This window comes from Macrobrachium rosenbergii, chromosome 55, assembly GCF_040412425.1.
Source record: "Macrobrachium rosenbergii isolate ZJJX-2024 chromosome 55, ASM4041242v1, whole genome shotgun sequence".
In the NCBI taxonomy this organism is placed as follows: Eukaryota; Metazoa; Arthropoda; class Malacostraca; order Decapoda; family Palaemonidae; genus Macrobrachium; species Macrobrachium rosenbergii.
This window is the reverse complement of record NC_089795.1, coordinates 68,305,163-68,332,662: the sequence shown is the minus strand read 5'-3', so window position 1 is coordinate 68,332,662 and position 27,500 is coordinate 68,305,163. Positions and strand designations below refer to the sequence as shown.

At 37.1% G+C, this 27,500-nt stretch overlaps 1 protein-coding gene and 1 long non-coding RNA gene across 16 annotated transcripts in view; one reads left to right on the top strand and one right to left on the bottom strand.

The window, feature by feature from the left end:
• The window catches only part of LOC136835379 (uncharacterized), a 638,801-nt gene that overhangs the window by 197,163 nt on the left and 414,138 nt on the right, over window positions 1–27,500 (bottom strand). The gene's annotated exons all lie outside the window — the stretch shown is intronic.
• The window catches only part of LOC136835378 (GAS2-like protein 3), a 475,281-nt gene that overhangs the window by 382,191 nt on the left and 65,590 nt on the right, over window positions 1–27,500 (top strand). The gene's annotated exons all lie outside the window — the stretch shown is intronic.

The following is a 27,500-nucleotide window of genomic DNA, read 5'->3' as shown; positions in this document are numbered from 1 at the left end:
TTTTAGTATTAATCGTTAGAAATTCACATATGTGGAAAGCGACTATTTTCAAAATACGGTCAAATAAGCTTAAATAGCTGGTTATAAAAGCTCACACACACACACACGTGTGTTTCTTAAACAAGATATAGTGGAGGAAGAAATAATAAAGCAGTTATGAAAGAACGTCAACGTGTGACAAGTGCAGGTTGGGGCTTCTCCAGTCACATAGGCCTATCGACATTAAACACATATCGACATTATACTGTTTAGTTGGCGAATTCTATAATATATGATTTGACGAACATCTCTTGCATCTTTTTGCGTTTCGTAAATGAACCGTGTGAGTTCTCCTTCGGAATCTAATCTCTTTCCATATAAATTCGATCCACTTTCTCTTACTCTGTTTTAATTTACGCAAGTACTTTGCTGCGTGTGTTTCAGACGCCAGATATGACGCTCCCGCCTGCGCACCTCCCCCTTCTCAAACAATGAGAGGTGCTCAAAACGTTAACGGAGAAGAGTTCATGAAAGATTCAAGACATGCGGAGCTTATGGCGTGTAATCTCTATATTCGGACCTAAGCGTCGTCCCCCGACAGCAGAACCATTAAGGGTACTTGAAATATGGAGGCGCCGACGGTCGTTTGTCCTGTCGTTCAGGAAACGCCATCAGCGAGATCCACTGTGGTTGCGACTGAAAGGATCTCGAGCTCTCCGCCATTGCGAGTTCCCTGCAACTTTGGCCATGCAGTCATAACCAGGCTTGGAGTATAGAATAGCAAGGGAGGAACTCGGGTTGAAGGGACGTCACAGTTATTCCAACAGACGCAACTGCAAATTGCTTTGGCAAGTCTTGAGGTTCAACAGAGCTATCAACTTCAGTATTGCTGATTGCTTGATCGAGTTGCAAACTTGCTCTTCGTGCTCTACGGCGAAGGGAATCAAACTTAGGCATTCAACGGATACAAATGCTACTTAGCCAATCGAGACGAGGTCTAGTATTTTTCTCCATGATGAGGACTGTCCTAACTTAGGGCATGTCATCTTGCCATTCGTCGCTTGGCTATCTGACAACTTCAACAGGGGGAACTTAAAAAATTGCTGAAAAAACCACCAATTGGATTAGATTAAATTCCTGAGTTCGAAAGAGTACCCTCATCTCCTTGATGATGCTCACTGAAAAATCTTTACGAACTCTTATCACAAATGAAGCCAGATTTTATGGCAGGCGTAAATCTTTCAAGAAACAGCCAATGCCCAAGAGAAAGGCACCGAATAAAATGCATGTGAACGAAAATAACTTCCTATTAAAATAATACTCGGACACTATTCTTAACGGTGAAATTTAAATGTTGCTGATCGTTTTCAAACTGTATAAGCATGGTTACATTTTCCGATTCGTTTTTACTCTATATATTAACATAATTAGTACTACCCTTTTTCAGAGTCATTTTTAGTTCCAGGTCTTCACCTACCTCGACTTTCACTGTGCCTTCATAATGAAATTCTCCAGACATATTTCTCTTTCTCCTTTGGCATCCCTTTCTCTTCCATCTCCCGGACGAAGGATATAAACAACGTGTCCCGCTTGGGGAATGTCCTCTGTCAGTGACAGACAGATCGTTTGCCCACACATTGCCCTTTCATTCATGACCACCATTTTCATCTGGAACGAGACCTGCCACCCGTCTCACTGGCTGATCCCTTTATTCCAGTCACTTGCGGTTCACCTGCACTCTTTCCCCTATCCTTCTTTTTATATTATTTTATTAATAATTGCAGCCTTCATTTTCAACCAGGATGGGGCGTTCTACCCTGTTATTGGTTGACCATTTTTTTAAACTTGAGTTTGCGCCTATATTGGTAATCTTTTCTTTTGGATTTGAAAAAAAAGGACCTTTTTTATACACTGTCTTGTTTATCGCTTACATCTGTTTTGTTCGCTCTTTGTTCGATTCCGTTCCCATCTACCATTCGACAGCCTATTGGTAATTTTTTTCTAATGATGGTAGATATATTAAGTTACCTCATTAATCTTACCTTCTTTAATTTGTACTCACTTCTGTATTTTTCTGTTAAATGGCTGCAGCACATTTTTTTCCTTGCGAATCTTTTTATTTTTTCTCATTTCATTAGTAATGTTTTTTTCGTCCTATTTTAATGCCCTCAAGATTCCAACATTATTGGTAACTTGCTTAATATAAACAACTGCTAAATCCTGTCGGTGCATCTTAGTGAGTAATTTTAAGTTGTCAGGTTGTTTGACAGCATCATTTATGTCGTGCTTCGAGCTGTGGTATGCTCCAGTGACATTAGTGCAAGGGCTTTGAAAAATTCCCTCTCCTACATTACTGCAAAGACGGTATTTTTTAACTTTATAGTTTCCGACTTGAGAAACTATTTACTTTTTTCACAATCTTGAGACTACTGCCCTCTTCAATTTTATGAGGCTATAAAGCAGCGTTAAATAACAGTCCGATATTAAAGTCTATTTGCCAATGTAATATCATCCAGAAAAAGTTTACGATCTGCAATTGTAGACTGCATGGTCTTTTGTTCTGGTAAAGTACTGGTTCTTCCAATGTTTTCCTTCTGCATTTTTTTATCATCACCACTTTCTCACATTTTCTTTTCACGTCGCTGGTTTTGCTTCCCTTTACGTAACACTATAATATTCCATCCAAGAATTATTACAATATTCTTCTATATTCAACGTTAGTGCCAACTTTCACGCAACATACTGCACAGTGTAATTTAAAAAAAAAAGCTTAATTGCTTCATATTTACAACAAAATTTTGTATATCAGAAAATTATTTTTAATGTTTTATCTTTTATTCTGACCTTAAATCTACATCTCCTTCGCCGATCATCTGAAATTTGTATTGGCATCACCTAGGTGCCTATAGTGTAATTTCCAATAACTCTTCATTACTATTAAAGTGTCGAGAGGCTTTTTTATGCTTATCAGTTGCACGGGATGTTTCTTATGTAAAGTGCAATGCACCAACGTACAAAGGTTACTGTGAACTGATGCTTCTCGGAGAGGAGCAAGTAACTCTTTTTTACGTCGTCGTAAAAACTTGATTACCAGAACCATCACAAGCACAGAATGATGAGCGTTCTACTCGCCAGACTCTCGCTCACATCGTAAAAATACCATAACGTATGTTGTTATATACAGCAGAGTATATAACATGGACATCTCTACAAGAATATTTTTTCGCGTTAGTAACTTCAGTGAGTTGAATCAGTTCCATTTACCAGTTATATGTATTGTAATGACATGCCACAGTGAAATTTCCGGAATCGGTAAACGGAACGCTCTGAAAAGCACCATGATTCTGCATTTGGAAAATCGATATTGCAAAACATAAATTTAGAATATTGTTTTCAAATACGAACGATTTTTTATTTAACTCTTTATTGTTATAATTTCCAGTTCACCACCACAACTTACGTCAAATAACTGGTAAGGCGTGTTCGTCTGTTAATATGAACACAATAATTCTTTTAGCCTTTCAGTAGGTGAATGGATGTTCTGGATAATGTTTAACAAAACAAGCCGCAAAGAATACAAAATCTCTTTGTTTCACCTAAGTAGTTCCTTTAACATTGTACAGGACACTTCATTTCTTTCAAGGAATAAAAGGAGTTCACACATAAAGACACAGTGTGTTCGTCTTTAAGGTGGACCATACAAGAAGACCTTGCGCGTGCACACACAAGGACGTACGCACGTAGGGGCGCAAACATATCTATCTATCTATCTATCTATCTATCTATCTATCTACCTATATATATACATATATATATATATATATATATATATATACATACATACATACATACATACATTACATATATACTGTATATATGTACATACATACATATGTGTGTATATATAAATGTACAGTATATGTAAGTATGTATGTATGGTTGTATGTATGTATGCATGCATGTATGTGTGTATATATACATATATATATATATATATATATATATATATATATATATATATATATATATATATATATATATATATATATATATATATATATATATATATATATACACGGATAATTTTCCTTTCATCAGACCATTATATTAAAAATATAAAAAGCATGATAGCCAGGTATTGCCAAATCGTATCTGTGTTAATTGCCTCACCATCCCTTGCAATTAGAGGAGATATTCTAGTCTTGATTGCTAAATGATATGGAAATTGTGCTCTGAATTGCACAATATGATATTAACCCTCAAGCTTATTAATGCTAAATACATTTGCAATTACTGTTGCTGGTCGCTTTTAAAAGCTGTTCCAGTAAAGACAAAGACAGCGCCATTAGCAAAAAACTCATGCAGCCGGAAAAATGTTCCAGATGATATGAAAGAAAATTTTGAATATGAAAGTCATAACAGAACAACAAATGTAACTAAAAATAATTATAATAACAATAAAAACAGCAGAAAGCCATTAATGGTTTTACAGGTTAATAATAATAATAATAATAATAATAATAATAATAATAATAATAATAATAATAATAATAATTATCATTATTATTATTATTATTATTATTTCACTACATAATAATAATAATAATAATAATAATAATAATAATAATAATAATAATAATAATAATAATAATAATAATAAACGGAAAGGGATAGCTCTAGAGGAGAGGCCGTTAATGAAGATAACGACTATCGTGACTTCGCAAGAAATGCCTGGGATGTTGCTAGCGAAGGCAATACCCTCTTGAAAAGGCCATTAAAACGTCCGTCATGGATGACTGCTGCCTTACTATCAAAATCACTGTTTTAGAAGGGGACAACTAAGGCAGCCATTACTCGTTTTACAGCTGTAGAAAGCAATACAATAATTCCGAGGCCTTGTCTTAAATTTTGACGGCTAAACTTATGAATCACTTTATTTTACACTAAAATTTCATGGAAGTTGTTAGCGGAAGCGATTTTCATTGTCGTGTCCTACAATTTCATCGCAGAGCAGTTTTCTGTAAAAAGAATTACGAAAACCAAAAACTGTAGCCTAATTAAACCACAAGCAAACACGGGGCGAAAAAGATTGTATGCAATTACTACAGACAGTTTTCTTTCCTTCAAGACATTAGTAGACTTTATTCTTACACCGTCAAGAGCGGCTCCAGTACAGAAACACATTCATCTAAAAAAAAAATTATTTCCTCATAGAAATTCCCATACTTCCACCTCCTTAACCCCGCCAAGCCTCCTTGCAAAGACAAAAGGCAACCCATCCAGAGCCAGGACCACCAAATTCAACAGAGAGCGTCGCACGATAACCGAAATTTACGACCGAATAACTGTAAAGGCATCGTATAGCATAAGATGCCAGATAAGCAAGAATCCACAGTGAAGAAAAAGGGCAGACCTCGATTCCATGGCAGAATTAATGGTAATGTTTGTGAACTTCGCAAAATGTCAGCTTCTCGAGTGGCTGAATGTACCCTGCCTGAATGGAGTTGGGGATGGGTGGTGTAGGGGTGGGGATGGGTGGTGTAGGGGTGGGGTTGAGGTGTGCGCTTTCGTAGGTTCTCGGAATGAGTATGGAAATGGGAACAATTTCCATCAGAAGTCTCACTCTAGACGAGGAAGTTCTGTTAATGTCTTCTCAGTATGTAATGGTTTCATTTCCCAGACTTAATTTTCGTGTTGATAATTTATGGGCGAAGCTCGATTAAATCTGATAAACAATTGCCAAACTTAGTAAACAGAATAATGATAAGAAAGAGACAGAGGGAGAGAGATTCACAACTTTTCAAACAACGTGTCTGGGTTTAATGTCGAAAAGTTAGAAAAACATATCACATGTAACATTGCCTGCATATGTCAGCAATATCGAAAAGGAAAAATAATGCAACTGCGCAATATCATACTAATTTTAACAATCTTAGAAAACGCCGCCAAAACCAACAGCTTACAGATTGTAGTGCCCAAAGGGTAATTGCCTACATGTAAAATTCTTAAAGCTTCTGTAATTTGAAATTGATGCCACTTATGTTAATATTAAAGTAAAAATATCTTTAAAAAACCAATGCGATTTATTTCAATGAAACAATTTTTTTTTTTGCTTATTACTTGTACTGGCTGCTTGGCACAACAGATGTCCTAGAATATGAAAGACCAAGAGGAAAGTCTTGAGATATATATATATATATATATATATATATATATATATATATATATATATATATATATATATATATATATATATATATATATATATATATATATACATACATACACACATATATAACTCACAGGATCTCCCCGATGGCACCTCCTTTCCGGTTTTTTGGCACGTATACTGTATGTGGTGTGAGGTTGCTAGCCCTGATACCCGCCCCACGGATGTTCAAGGGGCTTCTATGTCAAAGATACCAGGAATTATTTCATGGTCACCTATTCAAGTAATGACCTGACCTATCGTTGCTGCCGTAGAGGAATCGAAATAAAATTCTTTATGTATGTCAGAAACCTACAGAAAAATCGCTTTTCAGTGCTGATGGACTCTATTCTATAGAAAATAATAAGAACCTGTTTATGTAACGAGAATTAAAGAATTCTGGGAGCATGAATGACCCTAAGACGTGACTTTCAAAGTAGAGTTTCTCACTCTACGTATGGTGTGTACTGGTTCATGTATGCAATCTACTCTAGGCGAAAAAGTGACCAAAATTCCAGTAATCAACGGAAAAGTACCTTAAAAAACGAATACGCTCATTCATTTTGCAAGTACGAGCTGGATTCTTGAAGCGAATGAAGACCTTATGTACCCTTTGGGGTACTGCTGTCGGTGTACCTAACGTGGTGCACTGGAGGCATTACTAAAGTGTGATTGCAGCGTCCTTTCAAGCCCTAGTTGTAATCGCATTTTAGCCTTTTACTCTACTTCCATTCCGACTTCCTGTCTTTAATGTTCCTGTCCAACCTCTCTAACTATTACTTCTTACCGCAGCTGTGTGGTTTTCTTCCAGTTCCATCTTTAGATCCTTGTACTTCATGTCCGTTATTATCTGGATCTCTAGTTTGCTGTCCAACCACTCCAACCCCTTTTTTTCTGTGTCTTAAGTGGTGAATGGCGAAAGTGTTCCAGTACTTGGCAGCCTGAATGTAATAAAATCAGACTGATCTAATTCTTCTGAAGGTGAACAGTGAAAGGAGAATCTTCTCGAATATGATGGCTACTTAAAGTGACGAGTAGGTCGTAAACAAATCTGGATGAGCTCCTTTGAAGGCATGCTACATTCAAGGGTTACTTCCATCATCTTAATGGCAGACTTAGCCAGTCTGTTGACAGGATCATCCCATTATCTTTTCTCTTTTAAGGCGAACATTTCTGGATGATGTGAGGGTTATGTGAAAAACTTACACGTCCATAATCTTATGTGTATTATTTTCTATATGGCAAATTTACTGTATACGCCGCTGGTTCGGTCTTCATTTACTCTTATGGTTATTGAAACAGGAATATACTACTTAAGGAATATAAATGAGAAAATAAAAGGATTTTTTAAAATGTGGGCTTTAACAACGTACTTATTTTTCCTGAAAATATCAAGGAAAATAAAGGCTTTTAACAAGTGAAACACACTGACAGTGCCTTCTATATGCAACTGATATATTAATAAGCAGTGAAGATATGACAATCGCAAACCACCGTTTTGTAAGGTGTAGGGAGTTAAGCTAACTCTCATATATGTCACCATTTTGCAGAAAAGCTGCCACAGGGACTGATAAAAATTCCAGAACGAGTCATCCACGTCTTTAGTAAACCAGATATATGTACGGTTCGCAAAAGACGATACTTTCGCTAAAAGCCTTGGTTGTTATTAAAAAGCCTGAAGCAATTTGCAGTACATAGCCTGAAACACTTCATAAAACAGATTTTATATTCCAGGCCAGTCGTCAGCGTCACTGTAGCATAAATTCGCTTGCTTTTAAAGCACTATAAGAGTCAGAGGATTAAAAGTACACAACGGTACTTCAGTTTGCAATGAAAAGCTGTTATGTACCTTGTCTTTGTATTATTACCACATCAGTTTTATACACTCAGGTGAGATTCAGACATTATTGGTGTTTTCTTTCGAAATGGAGTCTTGTGAGACTATGGAACAAACCGCTGAGCAAATGAATGCACGAGTCTTCAATCATTCAATGAGAACAAATCTTTGACTGACAAGCAAGTTGATGACTGACAGTCCTGCTTTCAGGACCACATTCCTTCCGTTGTGCAGGTCATTTTCGTAATAACAAGGTAAGCAATGTAATGACATACTTACCCCCTACAAAGAATATGGAAATCAAAATTAATTTGTACTAAATAAACAGCTAGCCGTGAAATGTGAGTTTCTGCAAAATGTCAGATTTTGTAAGTGTTGACGTTGAACGAAAAAATATTGATTATCCTCATGACCTATTGCCAGTATTGCTGAACGCTGACTATGTCGAATGCTTGAAGAGTATGTTGCGCGATCTTATATCATTATTTAAAACGATGAATATGTTTTTCTTTCTTACCAAAAAAAAAAGACATTTAACATTATTTCCTAGGGCATTTCAAAAGATGCAAGGAATTTATCAAGAGGAAAATCAGCACTGAAATTATACACAATAACTGCTTAACTTTTAACAATATATTCTTAGAGTCAAGCCCTTCGGACGGATATGAATATTGTCAAGAAGTTTAAATTTTAGTGATACCTCATTAAAAGACCATTATGCAATTACCCATATAACAGATATGTCAAGAATTAAGCATGTTCATACGCGCATACAAACACATTGCATATGCAAGGTTATTACTTATGCAAATGCAATAGCCAAATATTATAATGACGCAATTTCAACTAAGACATTGCCGGTCTTCTTTCCAAACTTCTTTTCGATAATAATGACAATTACCAGTGTGTTTTATGAGCATACTAAATCCCGGAATCTTCAATTTACCCGGTAATTAGAGTTTCCGTTTAACGAGAAATATGAAATGGGGTAATGACAATACATCGTTAGAAAAGTAAGCGGTTTTGCAAAATGGCACTTATTTGATTTACTTCAACTATCTGATAAAGGAACAGTTTTCTTCCTTATGTAGAAATATTTCTTTGTATAAAGTGTTCTAGATATCAAGATATATAGATATCAAACTACAGAGAATGAAAATAAATGCACGTAATCCTGTAATATATCTCTCTTTGTTCAATGTTAATAAAACTGCAACGATGAAATTCAGTTCCATCTGCGCCATATGGTACACAATGGCAATAAAGATTAAATGGGCCAAAGCTTTATTTCCTAGTTTTGCTATTTATTTGTCAAGAATTTCAGATCTAGCGGCAATAAATCTGCAATATAATTTGCATATAAACACACATGGAAAATCCCATTCAACTAACCCAATTTATTAAACATGTATTTCATGTTCCAGAGTCACATAAAAAAAATTGAAACCCATTTTTTCAAATTATATTCCCTCATCCGACGCTAAAGTCATGTTGTTTGTGAATTAAGCTGTCGAAGAAATTATCAAGTCCATTAACCTCTTTAAAAATGGAAATAAAAGACATAAGTGGTTTGAGAAAGACAAAAAGAACTCTCTTTATCTACGTCGTATATCAACATAAGCAGAACTACTTTCTCAAGCTCGCAAATATAATGCCCACGGACGTAAGGAGGAGACAAAACAAACGTTTTTCACATCATGTGAAGCATCTGTCATATAAAATGAGCAAACTACAAGATGCAAGATGAAAGCATCTCGTCCCGATTTGACAAATGTTCTACTATTATAAAAGAGGAAAACGTGAAAGAATTATTGCCAGGACAATAAGGTTACTGAAACCCGATAACAAATAATGAAAATTGAAAAGTTGCCTAAAAATGAGAAAACACACAAAAACTAAGATGAAAAGGAAAAACTTCTGATATCAGCGACAATTAAAACTGCAACTACAACTGACGAAGGCGGCCGTCTCCGGAAGCCGCAATATGCCGTTATGTCAAAAATTTATCTCCCACGAAGCTTGATAAAAGGGTGATAACTACCATGCTTATTGGGAAATTCCTTCCCAAGTCCCCAAGACGATTAGATACTGGGGCTCAAAGAGCCTACTCAGTTGTTGCAGAGTGACTGCAGCTGAATAATCATCAAGAAAGCATGAGTTTAATAATGCTCTCTTCTAAACATGCATAGTGCAGTTTCCTACCTGTGACATGAAGTGCCTTTCATGGGATATCCAATTTTCGAAGTCTGGTCATTTCTTTCTTATTTTACAAACCAGAATTTTCTAAAAGAACTGCCAAGTTGCCCTTACATTTCCTTCGGTAGGGGCAAAATATGGTTACTTGGCAAGGTGTCATTCTCTGCAAGGTATGAGGTACACCACGGTTTGCCAGGCTGCTAGACCTTTCATCGCCTGCCACACCTACATGTCATACATTAAACTTCATTAATTAGTCAAAAAACTATACTAAAATAAGTAAAATTAGTGAATATTTATTATTTATTCTTGGTAAATTTCAATTTTTTTAGACACAATTTTCAATCAATACTTATTATGGTTAGGAATCTCATTATTCGAAGCTCTGTATCTCGGAAAATAATCAAAACCTGTTAGTTTTTGAGTCATTTGTATGTCTGTATATATATATATATATATATATATATATATATATATATATATATATATATATATACACACACACACACACACACACACACACATATATATATATATATATATATATATATATATATATATATATATATATATATATATATATTCGTATATATATATGTAAAACACGTTCCAAGTCTTTTCTTTTCAGTAAAGTTAAAACTGCGCCACAATTCCCCAGAGAGAGGTGATTTCGTAATCTGCAGAAAAAATATGTGCGTTATACTTAAAAATGACTTTCAATTGGAAAAAGTAATACCATACGTAAGCATTGGTTAATGGTTATTCCACCAGTATCAAACTCTTAAATGTTACCAACCTAAGTTGTACGGTTACCAAATATTACGCTAGTTACCTATAAAAATGAGGGATTCATTACTATGAAAGAGAGAGAGAGAATACACTAAATACATTGGCCTGTAAAAAAAAATTAAGTATACCTTAGTTTTACCAGACCACTGAGCTGATTAACAGCTCTCCTAGGGCTGGCCCGAAGGATTAGACTTATTTTACGTGGCTAAGAGCCAACTGGTTACTTAGCAACGGGACCTACAGCTTATTGTGGAATCCGAACCACATTATAGCGAGAAATGAATTTCTATCACCAGAAATGAATTCATCTAACTCTTCATCAGCCGGCCGGGGAATTGAACTCCGGCCCATCGAGTGACAGTTCGCAGCTCTACCGACTCACCCAACAAAGAGCTCCACATTGGCCTGTAGGCAGAGAACAGCCAAAAAGAAAGGGCTTAATCAACTACAGCTGCGCGTGCGTCTTCTAGTCTAAAGGGAAAAAGGAGATCGAAAGACAAGGCTGACTGTTGATAAAACAAGCACGTTTCTGTTGTCGGAAGCCCTGTTGTTTTCGGTAACACATCCATGAAAAGCATAATTTCAGACAAACCTCCTTAAGAGCCAGATTACATGCCTCTGGGTATCTGTGAAAGAGTGAAAAAGACTGCAACGCATTGGAATCTGTCCGGCGACCCACATTCACTTGAAGGTTTCACAACCCTGAACAAACACAGGAATTGGTAGCTGCGTTCGAAAGCCAACTCGCACACTTGACTTAGTACTCTGAGACACGTACACTGGCCCTTATGGTACGCTTGCTCATGTACAGACGAAACTCGAGCCAGTTTAAATGAGTTCAACACGTTGAAATCACATCATAATATAAAGAAATGGTCAAAATTTTGGAGGGTACGGATATAACACTCTAAAGGATACTTCATAAACAACAAGACCAATCATTTTCTCATGCTCACCTCCGATTTTTGAGGCTTTAGCAGATCTTGTTTTAAATGGTTTCGAAATTCGCGCGAACTCCATAACGAACACTGATAAAGTATGCCCAGGGCCGATGATGAGACATTAAGTTGCCTTTTCTAGATTTTCCAAACAAACTGAAATTTTTTATTCTTAACTGACTAGTATGAAAATTACGCCTTGTAACCAACCAATACCCTAAAATATATGTTATATATAACGCCATTATCAAGAGTGATATACTGAAAATTGTAATGTCTACTGTAATACTAAAATTTTAATGTTACAATTCATTGCATGCAGACTGTTAAGGCATGGAAAATACCAAACTCCTTGTCATTTATTCAAACAAACAAATATGTATATACAGGATGCCAAAACAAAAACCGGGGGACCTAGGAAAAGCTACAGACTCTGGCCTTCTTTGGCAAAGGATGCTACAAGGATACAGTAAAATTTACCTTAACATTTGGCTCACAAAGTCTCTTATGAAGTTTGTTCACTTGAGGTGCAGCGCAAGAGTAACATATCTTTAAATGGGTTGCATTCCTGCCCCCATAACCCAGAATGACAACGTCGCGGTCCTTCTGAAAATAAACCATTCCAGGAGCTGGCAACTACATTAAGTGAAGGCGTCACTCAGCTGCCTCTGCTCTCTCTCTCTCTCTCTCTCTCTCTCTCTCTCTCTCTCTCTCTCTCTCTCTCTCTCTCTCTCAAAGCGAGCGCTCTTCTTCCTCCTAAACAATTTCATTTCCACTCCAAAGTTCATTTCTGAAGTTCGCTTTCAACTTCATTCGCGACTCTTCTTGCGTTTCAAGTCCACGAAGGAGAATTAGGCCGAAGCCAGGAATTTAACAGAGGAACCGGAAAACAAGTGGGTGGAACGTCGCCATGAAAACAGTTTGATCTCGCTTGCTGTCACTCACGGGTTTTTCCTTTTCCACAAGCTTCCCTTGTTTTAATGCGCAAAGTTTGCTCGGAATCTTTTCTGCATCAGCAAACCTCCACTAAAAAGAATGAATTATCAGCACGGTGAAATCTTTCCCACGACTTGTAATGGAAGCCAAGAAACAATTTGGAGTCAAATAAAATTTAAAAATACTCTTACACTTTTCAGTTCACCACAAACAAGTTCCAAAAACATGACACTCTTGAAAATGAAATAGTGATGAAACCACTGTAGATCAGTAATATATGCAGAAATATATGGACAAAAACTGAAGTTTGAAATCATACACTCCTAATGATCAAAAAAGAATTTCTACCATGCATAAGCCAGTGCACTAAGTTTAAGACAAGTCACTCTGCCTATTTTTCCACAGTTTTTCAGTAATTTGTTTTACTTATTATATTCCACTCAGGTTACTGAGACTCATTCTTAAGATTTATTAATCTACGTCGATGAGCACTTACGGTTTAACTTGGATGTAAACTTGGCAAGGAATAAAGCTTAGCTGAAAATCTACCAATGGTGGAGACATGAAAAAAATCTAGGATTAAAAATTACCTTTATGTGGAGGATTCAGACCTAATCAGACCGCTTTGGCTACTGGAACTCTTGCCACAATGACAAATGAGAGTTCTTAATAAAAAATACTTTCTACGGGGGGTGGGACGAGGGGGGAGGCGGCGGCTCGGTAGCCCTTCAACTAGTGACCAAAATAATTCACAGGTGACTACTGATTTTCGTCTGTCGTAAAGTTGCAGAAAAAAAAAAAAAAAAAAAAAAAAGCAATTCAGTAATAGTTGGTGTAATGCACTTTATTTTACTAAGTCAGTAAGTCACTACACTAGTTTACAAACTGCAGTTAGGAGCAATCCTTTTGATGGGATTAAAGCGCAAAGTACGCTATGAGATGCTGTTTCCTGTAGAGAAAAGACTGATATACAGGTAAAATTATTATGCAGCAGTATAAAATTTTGTTGAAGTTTGATATTACAGTATTTATACAGTGACGACTCAGTCTTAAACTTAAGCAAAAAGAGGGCAGTAGGAAATAAAAAAAAATGTACTTCGAAAAAGATGTAACATTTCTCGCAATACCGAGGAAAATTGACAGAAGGACACATGCTCCCAAAAGAGCCTGATATTCTGTCAAGCTCTGCGAATGCCCAGCGAAAGTGCACCTCTATTCTGTGAAGGATCCCTAAAGCCCAGAGGTCGAACGTGATGGCTAAGCTAAGGATTTACGTTGATGATCGCTCTCTCTCTCTCTCTCTCTCTCTCTCTCTCTCTCTCTCTCTCTCTCTCTCTCTCTCTCTCTCTCTCTCCACCAGGATCTGCCGTCATAGGTATTCAGGAAACGGTGCTCAAGATGCGTAAAAATAAGAAAAGATATAAAACACCTAGGGTTAATGATTGCAAGCACAAAACTTAGCAATGAAAGTCTTAGCTAAAAGAGCTGTATATTTCAACAGTTTTCTGGTTAGCATTGTGTAGGTAGATAATCTGATGAACTTTATTTCTAACCTAAACACACACACACACACACACACACACACACACACACACACACACACATATATATATATATATATATATATATATATATATATATATATATATATATATATATATAAATCATTTATTTTTTTAAAACTTTCCTTAAAAAAGGGATAGCCGCAGAAATTTTCTATGACTTTTTAACCTGCTTTGAACGCAGTGAGATATGAAACCCTTGTACAAAATCTTTATAACACAGAATGTGGGGGAGGGGGGAGAGTTTTTCTGAATACTGTGGTCAATCGCAACTGAAACAATAACTTTATGATGCTGAAACGTTCAGAAGTTGAGGGTCGTTATTGTTTCTCCCAATCCACCATCTTTAAAATTGTAAGGTATTTCTGGTAAGTGGCCCATTCACTGACATTCAAGCAACTAAAAATGACCATTTTTATAGACTGAAGATAATTCACTAAGCGAACAATTCATTTGGTACAATACTTTCGGCAGGTACCAAATCCAAGGGTACTTTAGATAACCAAAGTGGCTATCTCGTGAACAAAAGAAACTCATAATTACTCCGTTAATTCATTTCGTTATGTTTACTGGGGTTTAGCAGAGGACTCAAGTATAAATCCACATTTGTACTGTATATATGTGGTTTCCTTATGATAGTTGCTATCGTCAGGCTTCTTTTAATTATAGCACAAATTACACATCCACTGTTACCACGAAACTGATGTATAGGACGAAAACCTTATCTAGCAATATCACACAACGCAGACAAGTTATTTTTTTAAAAATTCTCCGAACCTATATAGCATACATAGTAAGTACCAGGGGTCACTCTTTCTCACAGCCATTACAAACCCCAACACGACCCGATGAGGCCTTTCAAATCCACTCGCATCCTCGCGCCTCACAGCCTCCAGCATCCTCCAGTACTCGCTCACTTTTGCTCGCACTTTCACGCTATTTCAAAAGGGTTTACGCTATCCCACTCACGTCTCGAGTAAGCCACTTCAAGAATGAAGAAACTCCAATCTCGGCTGTGTGCGTCACTCGAGAGTCCATGTCGAGTTTTAATGCTTTGGGAGAGTAGTCATTCTCGCACGAGTCAATTTCGGTACGTGACATCGTTTCTTGAAGTTGGGTTTTAATTAGCAAACACTCTAAAGAGGTATGAGACAGGCAGTGAAGGAAGATATTGCTTTTAGGATGATCCGACTGGAAAACAGTCGGCTAATTACGACTGACCGGGTTACAAAAATTTTCCACCAAAAAGTATCATTGTTTGGCTGGCATTAACCTTTATATATATATATATATATATATATATATATATATATATATATATATATATATATATATATATATATATATATATATATATATATTAACTTTATATATATATATATATATATATATATATATATATTAACTATATTATATATATATGTGTGTGTGTGTGTGTGTGTGTGTGTGTGTGTGTGCGTGCGTGTGTGTCAGCGTGTGCAAGTGCGAGCTTGTGTAAGTATGTATGTACATATTTTTCCTACATCATGAAAGGGAGAAAACTGAACATGAACGTTCTAACTAAAAACAGATGGACTGATGACAGGTGCTAACTCGGGACCTGGGACTCCTTTGGGAACCTCAAAACGTTATCGAGTTAACTACGACTCCAAAGCGACGCATTTCTACATTACGATGTCTGGTACGGTGACAGACCGGTTCACTTAGACATAAATACGATGTTACGAAAACTTGATACGTTATGATCTCCATCAAGTGAACTGTGAACTGTGTAAACATTAAAACAATGTAAAAAAAAAAAATGACTGTAACCAACCGCAAAGAACATAACTCATACAAGGGACACTGAGGATATCAGATCATTCATGATTTACTTCCAGTTAATTCCACTACTCCAAGCTATTACACGAAGGCAATCATAGGTACACAAAAATTGCTTCCCATCTTGCGGGAACATTACCCAAAACCAGAAAAATCATCCTCTGATCTGCTCAAAGAACGGTAATATATTACTGCAAGATTACGCCTACCGCCCCCTCCCACCCTCCCCCCCCAGCCCAAAGAAAAAGAAAAACTCTACTTCAGTGTAATCTATCAATGTATGAGTGCTTCCACGAGCATAAAAAAAAAACAGACTTGATGTATACTCGTTGCGTAATTCGCCTCGCATAAAATATTGCGGCGGGAGAGTGGTGGTCTTTCTTTTTAATTTAATACCCAGATGGTTCTTAAGACAATATTGAAAATAATATGAGTCAGCTGTGCTTAGGCTCCCAACTATTCGATGGGAATTTGGCTTTCGTCTGTGTTTTTCGACTTTTATTGTGCCAAGTAATATGAGTAAAATTCTTTTTTTAAGAAAAAGATAAGTAATTTGTATTTTAAATGAGAATATAAATACAGAGAGAGAGAGAGAGAGAGAGAGAGAGAGAGAGAGAGAGAGAGAGAGAGAGAGAGAGAGAGAGAGAGAGATCTTCCAAGCATACACACACACTTGAACTGGACAAAACTGACAACGGACCCCACCCCCACCATTGGAAGGTGCATTTACCTAACTAACTGGGTACGAACTATGGCTGAAGGTTGCAGTTCACGCCTCACACGTTTGCTAGGTTCGTGGATCGCTTTCGGCGTACCGCTCACCTTTTCACCATGTTATAAACAGATAGCAGTGTCTGAAAAAGTCGAGGAAAAGGCTGGGGCTGGCAGACCCACCCTGGAGACTTGCTGATACACCAGAAGGCTGTATCCTTCTGGCGCCTTCTGTGTGTGTGTGTGTGTGTGTGTGTGTGTGTGTGTGTGTGTGTGTGTGTGTGCACGCGCAATGGAACTTATGGTAGAGGCTATATAGGAAAATATTACAGTTTGCTTAACGCGAAACAGCTCTCTGTTTAATGGGAAATCAAGGCCTGTGTTTTGCTTAATGTTTCTGTAAAAATTATTACTCTATCATTTATTTAGGAAGTGGCACAAGTTCACTTCATCAAATTCCTGAGAAACACTAATGCAAGACATGAAAATACTAAATGGAAAATAACCATAATTCTATACGAATTTTGTAAAACTGCCAAGTCACTTTTCCAGGGCCAAAAATGCCTATTAAACTGTACGCTACTGGTAAAAAGATTGTGCTAATGACAAGGAATCTAAAATGCTCACAAGTCATGGACAGACATATTGCTTTAATACAATATAACTGGAAAACGGCAAGTAAAAAAAAAAAAACGTGGGGCTGGGGAGCGAGAAAGGGAGATGCAGGTATGCAGGTATTACTTATTATTTACGTCAATTCTTTTACAACTGTTATTCAGTCCTGTGTTAGTTCTTGTTTTTTCCAGTTTTCATGTGCTTATTATTATTCTCTTATGATGGCTCCTGTACATTTTAAACACTAGAATTAAAATCAAGTTAGAAAGCGTCACGGATATCTCTTGAAATATGAGATCCTGAAATTCTGTCATTTTGAATTCTTGCGTTCTAACAGACCGATGTCTGCAATTCATATCGCAAGTTTCCTGCATCATTTTATTTTGTCATTCTTCTGATGAATGTGACCTTTATTGGAAATATGCAAAACTACATCAAACAAGCGAGAACTGGCAAACAAAGATCGATTAAAAGGGAAGTGTCTTTAAACAATGAAACATACTCGTCTTTTGGGTTCAACCTTTGGCTTTTGATTTTTAAACAACCCGGAAATAGCCTTGACCTCATAAACTTTTGAGGAAGGAGCACTCCAAGCAGAGGGGGAATAAACATGAAAGAGAACGCCATTGAAACGAAGATATCACCTTCATGGACTCCAGACCAACCGAGGGCTTCCCATAAACATAGACGTTTGCGAGCGAGGGATATCAGAAACACTCAGGACCTGGTGGTTATCTCAAAGTTTTAGAGATTATGAAACGCTTCGTGAAGCCTCGTGGAGGGTAGTTATCATCACAACTGCATTATGCTGAATTAAGGTATTTCCAAAAGGAGCGCTTTGCGGCAAACGTATGGTTGTTTTAATTTCCCATGACTGAATCACTGAAATCATCAAGGTAACTTGGTATTTTGTTGAGCATATTGCACTTCCATGAAAACGTAGCTTGCAATACAGTTTGTCCGCTTGGGATGGGCCTATTTTCAAGGAAATGCGAAGAACTGATTCTCGGGAATGAAATGGCTGTTCCGAATTTCTAGAGATAATCAGTGATAATATGCATATATATTCGTGAGCATAGGCGAGTGGTCTTGACATGTTATGCCAGCCAAATCACTCTCATTCTTCCTTCCCCTTTTCCAATCTCCAGCCTTTTCTTACTTCCTTTGAGTCGATTTTATCAAGGAAAAACTGCACCTGCATTAAAGCGTTCCGCCCTTAGCCATGGGGTTTTTGCATATTTTGCGATCCATGCAGTTTTTTCCCCAGCTTCAGATTTGCATCTTATCACTATAAACGGTCCAAGGCATGCAGCAATACGGCTCTTCGTAAAGAAATATCGCCTCCGGAAATATGCGCAAAACTCTGATTGCCAAATCTGAAATCGTCAGAAATTTGCGTGCAATAACAATCTGTTATTCTATTTTTATAACTTACTATTTTCTGGAGCCGATGTTTTAGATGTCTCGATATTCCTAGACATATTAAAATATTAAAACAGAGATAAACTCAGCTTGTGCTGTTATATAAAAAGAATTAATTCTGAAAACTTATCCAGTGTCATTAATGCAACTGCATGTTATCAGTAGGTAAATGAAAGCAATCACATCCTAAGATGTAGTGGCTACAGACATAATGCTGAACCTACATTGCAGAAAACTTCAGCTTACTGTAAGCCACTACTAACACACTCACCTTCATCTTTCATGAACTCTCATGTTGCTTGGATATTAAAGACATTCCTGTTTTAATACTTGGTCACGCGTCAACCTAGGACTCCTTTATAAGACCCTTTCATCAAATCGTCATCTACTGGTCTCTCCACAAGACGAACAACCACAAAGCACTACAATACGACCCATCCTTTCTACTGTACTACGCATCGCTCACAATCTTTTAAACTTACCTCCTCTAAAGGCTAATGTACAAAAGTTAATCTCAAAAGATTCAACAATTTTCGATCATCGTCATTCAACAACCAAGCAGAATAAACCCCTTTCATACGTCCTGTCATTTAGTTTCTTAAACACCTTTAATATCATCTTCCAGACATTTTGCACAGCTCCTGTTGCCTTATTTGAATTACATATTCAGTAAATCAAATCTTTTTCTAATTATACACTCATCAGTACTATGACATCCTAAATCTTATTAGTGACAACTTTTTACTTTTTTTCAACTGTTCCTTCTTCTTGGCTTTTATTACCATGGTTGCCTTACTTTTGTTAATATTCATTGGCAGTTTTCTCTGTCCACAAAAAAATTTCAAAGATTTTCATTAGTCTCTGCGGCTACTCTTCACGGTCGGTGCATGGTAGATATAACACCTGAATGAGGAATATTTACGAAAAAAAGATGTTTAAAGTAGCTAAACTTTTTCTTTTAACCTATACACCCCTGAAGTGTGAAGAGACATGAGGCACAGGAGTAAAGAAAACCTGCATGAGAGGCTTGTTCACGTGGAAAATGGAAGAAGACTTGCTTGCGAAGTGCCGTGTGTAACAAAATGTTTATGGGAAGAAAAGCAAGTGTGCTAAACTACAAATACGCAATTGGGCTTAAAAGGACGCACTTTGATACTCAGTCAGTACCAAAAAAATGCTTGGAGGAGAAGTTCCCACAGAGCAGTATTTACAATAAGGATATGACACAAGCAATATTCCTGTGTAGGGATGTTTTATAAAGGATTCAGATGCTAGAAGACATATACGTCAATTACTATACTACCGTACAGTTTTACTTGAAGCACTCCTTACACAGGAAACTCTTCTTTCGTGAAATCCAAAAAACGAAAGTCGCCTGAAAGAGATATACTTTAATTATAGAAAATTCACGTCACAATAACAGCAAAATCCAAATCTTTTTAAGAGAAAATATTTAATTAAAAACCTACAGAATAACAATCGGACGAGTGAGAAGAAAATAAATCACGAAAATGGGTGGCTACGAAGCCAGAAAACAACTGCTTCATCCATATGTAGAAACATTTAACAGAAGCAAGCAAAGAATATAATAAAAAATTCTCAGGCGACCTCCGTGTTATCCTTACATAAGTCGAATCGAGTACAAACCAGAGTGTTTCCGTAACTTGCTTAAAATAAGGACGCCGTTTCCTGGAACAACGCTGCATATAGATATATGGGAATGTGATCCCATTTTACTCTTAAATTCTAGGGTGGACGTGACACGAAATGAAATGGCCACCATTACATTACATATTTTTCCCAAGTATCCTTACCTCTAAGTAGAACTGGGCCAAAGGGAGTAGTGAGGATAGGATGGTATCGAAGGTGGGGACGGGATAGGATGGTGTAAAGCGGGAGTTAGTAGAGACAGAGTCACTCATGAACAGTGTTTTTTGGTATGCTCTCATGAGAAAAAATTGTCCCCCTTTATTTCTTTTATAAACACACTCAGACAAACTGCGGAGATTTTCCCGAGAACTGGCCCAAAACAAAAATCCCAAATACAGAAGTGCATGGTCAAAACACAGCGCAGGCACCAGGTAATAAGCTACCACCAAAGCACGCGCCACAGACAAGTGAATGTGCGAGCAGAAAACACACACATCAATATTTACGAGACGCTTTGCCGGTGGGGTTGGGTGGGGTGGGGTTGGGTGGGGTTGGAAGGGCGGGCAAACAAGCAACCTCTGAAAGGGTCAGCCCACAAGCATTGTGCCTCACGTTTCTTTCCCTCGAAAAAATATAAGTTGGGAAGAAGCAACAACCTTCGCTCAGCGATTCTCAAACGGGAAGACCGACTCGTAAAAACCATTTTTATAACTCTTCGGGGGCCCATGAATACTGCCCGCTCGTACTGCCTCTGTCGCCTCGTATAACGACCCATCTGAAGAACGGCTCTTTTTGCAAATAAATACACACGCATCTGGGGCGTTATTTTAGCAACGCAAAACGCTGAAAAGGAAAACCGTATTCAGCTTATAAACTCTAGCTTCAGTAATATCGATTGCCTTCATACCGGAGGTATGTGGAGGATACATAAAACAAGTATCGAACAAGTAAAATATATATTAGATCTTCATCAAAAAAGTCTAGTTTCTTAGCCAAAGGTACAGGAGAGTTATATAACATGTACATCAGCGGATCTGCTTTACAAGTGACCTAGGTAACATGCTCTCCAAAAAATAAACACTACCTCTCTCTCTCTCTCTCTCTCTCTCTCTCTCTCTCTCTCTCTCTCTCTCTCTCTCTATATATATATATATATATATATATATATATATATATATATATATATATATATATATATATATTTTTTTTTTTTTTTTTTTTTTTTTCCTAAATATCCAAAAGAACTTGACAAAATTAAATTCATTTGAAGAGATCTGTATTGCGGGCGGGTACGTGAACTTGAATTTTATGATTTACGTCAAGAGGTACCATTTTGAAAAAGTAAAAGATTTGTCGTGACTTATCGCTGAACACGTGTTCATATTTATGTAGTTACCAGTTTAATAATTTTATTTTCATTACATTTCCGTATTTATAAGGAGTATATATGACGGGAATTATGGTCTATTTATTCAAATAAAAATGTTCTCTCGAATTAAAGGGCAGCGACCGTTTCTTGAAAAAACTCTCATGAAAGGTTACCAATTGTTGTACATTTTTTATTTATTTTTTCCTTGCAATTTTAAGATTCATAGGAAGAAGAAATATTTTATGAGAAACTTCTTGTACTGCATGGGGTAGGGAAAAATGTGATCCATATTTACCAGCAATGTTTTTCTTTTATTTTCGCGGAGTGATAAAGTGCGTGCAACACCTACAACTCTCTGGCAACACTTCTAATATTTTCTTAATTCTTATCTTCAAGGGTGAAGTCTTGAGGCTATAAACAAAAACTGCTATGGTTGAAATTTTTCGGCTGAAATTTCCATTTTAGGTTTTTGTTTTTCAACGTGTTTTTAGCTGTACTCTCATATATATTAGAGATGAGTTCCATTGTACAACTAGCGTAGCACTGAAAATGCCATATGTCAATAGATGCAACACAAAGGTTGCTTTTACATATATCTTCAAGACATCATCATTGAGGATAAAAAATTACAGGAAATATTTTATATTGCAAAGGAACTACAGATCCCAAAACCAGGGTGACTCATCAGCAAAGAATAGACAGCGATCACATCCATGTCCACACATTACCTACTGAATCTCGGATAAACCCCCTGAACAGACAAGAGAACTTACCAGAAGCGTGTTGAACCCTCCGCACATACTGTGCCATTCACCTCTATCTTGCACACACTCTACATATTTGTTTTAGCTGCTTTGATATTGTGGATAAGTGCAGAGAGAGAGAGAGAGAGAGAGAGAGAGAGAGAGAGAGAGAGAGAGAGAGAGAGAGAGAGAGTTGTTCTTTCATGTATACTGAGCCCGTTAAAAATATTAAGTTCTGTTGCCTGCCATTACTGTATACCTATAATCAGAACCAATTAAAACATAACCTGGTTGGAAAGACATTTAAAACCAGGCAACTTCCTTGACGCAGCTGAGTAAGAGGAAGGAAAGAAGGCAATGAATTCGGAAAGAACTCATGGTCGTTGACCTTAAAACTGCTTAATGTTCTAACCGGAATCAATAGAAATGTCAATCATGTGTCAAGAACAGCATTCACGTAAGCAGGAACGGCTTTCATAATGTGAATGGATATGATCTACGTCAATTTTTCGGTATCAGGACTCAGGAGGTAAATGACGTGTCAGTGTGATACTAATGACGATTAAGAATATGCAAGTAATGGCATACTCTGGTAACATTTTCCGTCATTTCTAGCATAAACGTCACTTCAATCTAGCTTTACTGGTTGTAATGAGGTTCACCTTAATCAAAAGATAAAGACGGAGGAGTGAAAGAAACCACCCATGAGAGTAAACGATACAAACATTGCTCTTTATTTTTTGTACAAGTGTAAATAAAAAACGAACACCTGCTCACTGCTTTGTCATCAGTGTTTACTATGAATCCTTTTTTCGGATCTCGCATTAAAACCCTTATTTGCGTTTTCTTTTCATGGGTGGGGATGTGATTACTTGGCTTTAACAAATCCATAACTTGACTGAAGGATCATGACTCTCCCGTCAGTGATGCCACGTGGATAAAAGTGATTTCAAGTTCATGCTTTTATGCAATTTTGCTGTTCACTAGTGTGCTGACTTTATTTCTTGAATTGAACTACCTGAATTCGTGCTGCGTTTTTGCTATATTTTCACCTGCATGCCGAATTTAGCCCTCTGAGTTATTAACCCTCTGTTCCAACCATGTTGTGAGGGGGGTCAATGACAGCCTCCCCATACCTGTTGTTAAACAGATGGACCAAAATACTTCTCTTGATCCTCGTCACTATATCTATGTGACTGCCGAATAGAGTTGAGGCCGGAGGAGAGCTAAAAGCAATACTGAAATATAACTTAAACTGAAAAGTAATATCAAGATGCAATGTCATTTCTCTACCACTTTCTTTGATAGGAGATAGTCGATATTATCTTCCATCTCTGGCAATGGTTGGGTGGTTATGATTACTGTCACCACACTTACTCTAAAAGGCATAGGCTCGAATCTTGGTCATGGCATAAGGACTTATATATAATTCTCTTTGGGTGTGAGTTATACCCAGGGTGAAATGAATCCGATATTAATTGATCATTTGTAGCTTAAGGTATGACAGTAATAAAATGTTATGTGTAAAACTGACGAACTATCATACACAGCCATGTATTTCAAAACCTAGAAATCAGGCAGCAAGTAAAATTAACATAACATGAAAAACAAAAGTTAGCTCAGGCATAATGGGCATTGTACCAAGTAGGCAAAGACGTCGGACGAGCATATCCCTCAGGATAGAATTACTATTATTTCATGTTTAATGGGATGCAAGTGGGAACAGTTCCATTATAAATCAGAATAAAAACACGTTTTACGCGCAGCAGGCCAAGAAAATACAAGTAAATGTGCCCATAATTATACTCTATATTGTACGTGAATATTTGTGGACGGGTACTTTTTCAAACCAGGACATTCAAGTTTTCAGGTATCGGTGACTTCCAATCCTTAAATCGTTCGACAGTTTGATTCGCCTTTCTATTTCAAGTCCGTGCCGCTTTCTTTTTTCCAAAACAGAAAAGAAAAGTTCCCCAACTAAAAATACTTGCTCTACATATTTCCCTAGGGTCTGCCTGTCTTCTCTAGGTCTGGTCATTTTTCAAAATGAGAAGTAACCCCATAAAAACCGAATAGTTTTATTCCCAGCTGTCGTTACCTATGGGAAATTACACTATCAGACCAGAGGTGCCTAGCCACCTTATGCTTGCCTGCTATGAGAGCGTTTGCTGACAACCCAGTTTTGTCTTATAACACAACCACACAGGTCCTTGTTGTATGCCATCACCAACTTTTTATTATAAGACACATAAATGATAGTTGTCAACACTCCATTCGGACCTAGCTGACCCAAATCTACCATAGGAGAAGGTTGAAGGGGTTTAAAGTATTGTCATCATAATCTATGGGGAGACCTTTAATAAGATACATGACTACGTTCCAAACCATAAGCATTAACTTTTAACCCAAAATGATATCACCCACTTATCGTTAAGGACGAGGTGAAACCAAATGCTTCTTAATATACTTACTGAGATCTTTCATTTGATATGTATCGTATCTATCTTTTTAAATATTCAGTTTTTCGGGATTATATATGTAATCAACGGATAGGTTTGCTTAAAAAGCAAATGGATGTTACAGACTAAATACACACACAAAACAAAGCCACTACAACACCTTCTAAAAACATAACAAACATCTCACACGTCTCGAACTCTCGCCATACCCGCGCAATAACTTCTCGCTGCTGGGAAGAAAGGGCGTTGGGTCGGGTATGATACATGAACCATACGTACCGGGGTCTAAGCGATGTCAGGCAGGGCAGCCGATCGAGACCACAGGTCTACCCCAAAGCCAAATCAAAAGTCCTTCAAAAGAAGGCATCGTGCTTACCCCATACAAAAATGGGAATAAAAGCACGTTAAAAGAAAAAGAAGAAGTAACCTAAAATTTCAGCATCTTAAGAAACTTTTCAGACAGGCATAGAATTACAACTATAAGCTACAACGCATAAATAAGCAAACATTTTAATGGCGACGCCGTATAAAGGGATAGAATTACAACTATAAGCTACAACGTATAAATAAGCAAACATTTTAATGGTGACGCCGATATTATGTGTGTTGAAACAGCTCATCTGTGTCGATGTGCAAGCGATATAAAAATGGAAGTCGTGGGAATACGTTTCGCCGTTCAAAGCCTGTAGATATTCTTGCAATCGTGTTCACTGCCGCCCACTGTTATGAAACCATCATGATGTTACGAAAGCAGTGTGAGCTTATTAAAAGTCTGCAGTTTCAAAGATTTTAAGCAATCGTTTAGTTTTGAACTCTCACACGGCAAACGCCCTTTAAGTGTGGCACTTTAATTCATTTTCTTCTGAGTTGTTTTTTTATTTATGCGACTGACAAAATATGAGTGGAGAGAAACGAAACCGTAGAAAAGAGCAAGATGATGAAAAATGCAATAAGGGATAATACAGTCGGGCAAGATTAAATTACATTTCACAAAACCAACGTGAAAAGAAATCTATAACTAAATAAAACAAAGTGTAAAAGCAAAAAGAAAATAAGTAAAATATGCGACGAAGTTTCTTTGGCGCAGTCGAGTTTCCTGTTCAGCGTATAACGCTGCATGAAACTCTCAGCCACGGCCCATGAAACTCTCAGGCGCGGCCCATGAAATTCTTAGCAGCTGCCCGGTGGTGGCATGTTTTGTTGGCACATATAGCGGTGCCAGACGCACGATCACGGCCAACTTTAACCTTAAATAAAATAAAAACTACTGAGGCTACAAGACTGCAATTTGGTATGTTTGATGACTAGGGGGTGGACGATCAACATACCAATCGGCAGCCCACTGTCCTCAGTAGTTTTTAAGTTCTGACGGCGGACAGAAAAAGCGCGGACGGGCAGAAAAATAGCCATCTCAATAGTTTTCTTTTACAGAAAACTAAAAATCATTTAGAAGGGCAGATTGATATGTAAACCAAAAACTTCCCGCCAAAGAAAGGTAACCATTTGATTATAAAAGCACTAACAAGATTCTAATATAGCTTAAGCGAAATAATAAATTAGCCATGATAGCTACTATGTGACGACAAGAATCAAAAGGTAGTTTTGATCTATTAAAATATTTTGATTTTGGTAGCACTGAGTATGCACATTCAACAAAGTCCAATAATTCTATTTGTCTGTGCAAACCGTGTGGCATAAACGAATAGGAAACGTTCACCCATAGCTTTACAATTATCATTTCACAGCCACTAGACACTCGTATTTATCGAGAGGCAACGTTGCTAAGCTTTTATTATCCAAACTGAAGAATCGATTCTCCAATTCTGCAAGAGTCACGCAATCCAGTTAAAGGTATAAATATTTTTACCTTTCTAAGCCTCATGCACGTCACAAGAGACGAAGACAGTGTTAAGTAAATGAATCTTGCATAATTCTCGAAATGCAGAGTTGAATAGTAAAATATGCTTTAATAACATAATAACATTGTGTAGTCATAGCAGATAATACTCTAAAATGTACTTACATTATGTTTAAGAGATAAGGCTACAATTCATATTAAACAATATGACTGAAGATGGACGAGTGTCCCTTTACTCAAACACAAGTAGCAAATTGCTGTACTTGTGATCAAGCTCGTTATGTGACACTGTTTTCTACCTGGGAATATTAATTTTTACATAACAATGATCAGAAGAACAATCGCTCGCCTCGAATACAAGAGTTAATAGCATTAGCCATAAGAAATATAAGGAGCCGACTCGAGCA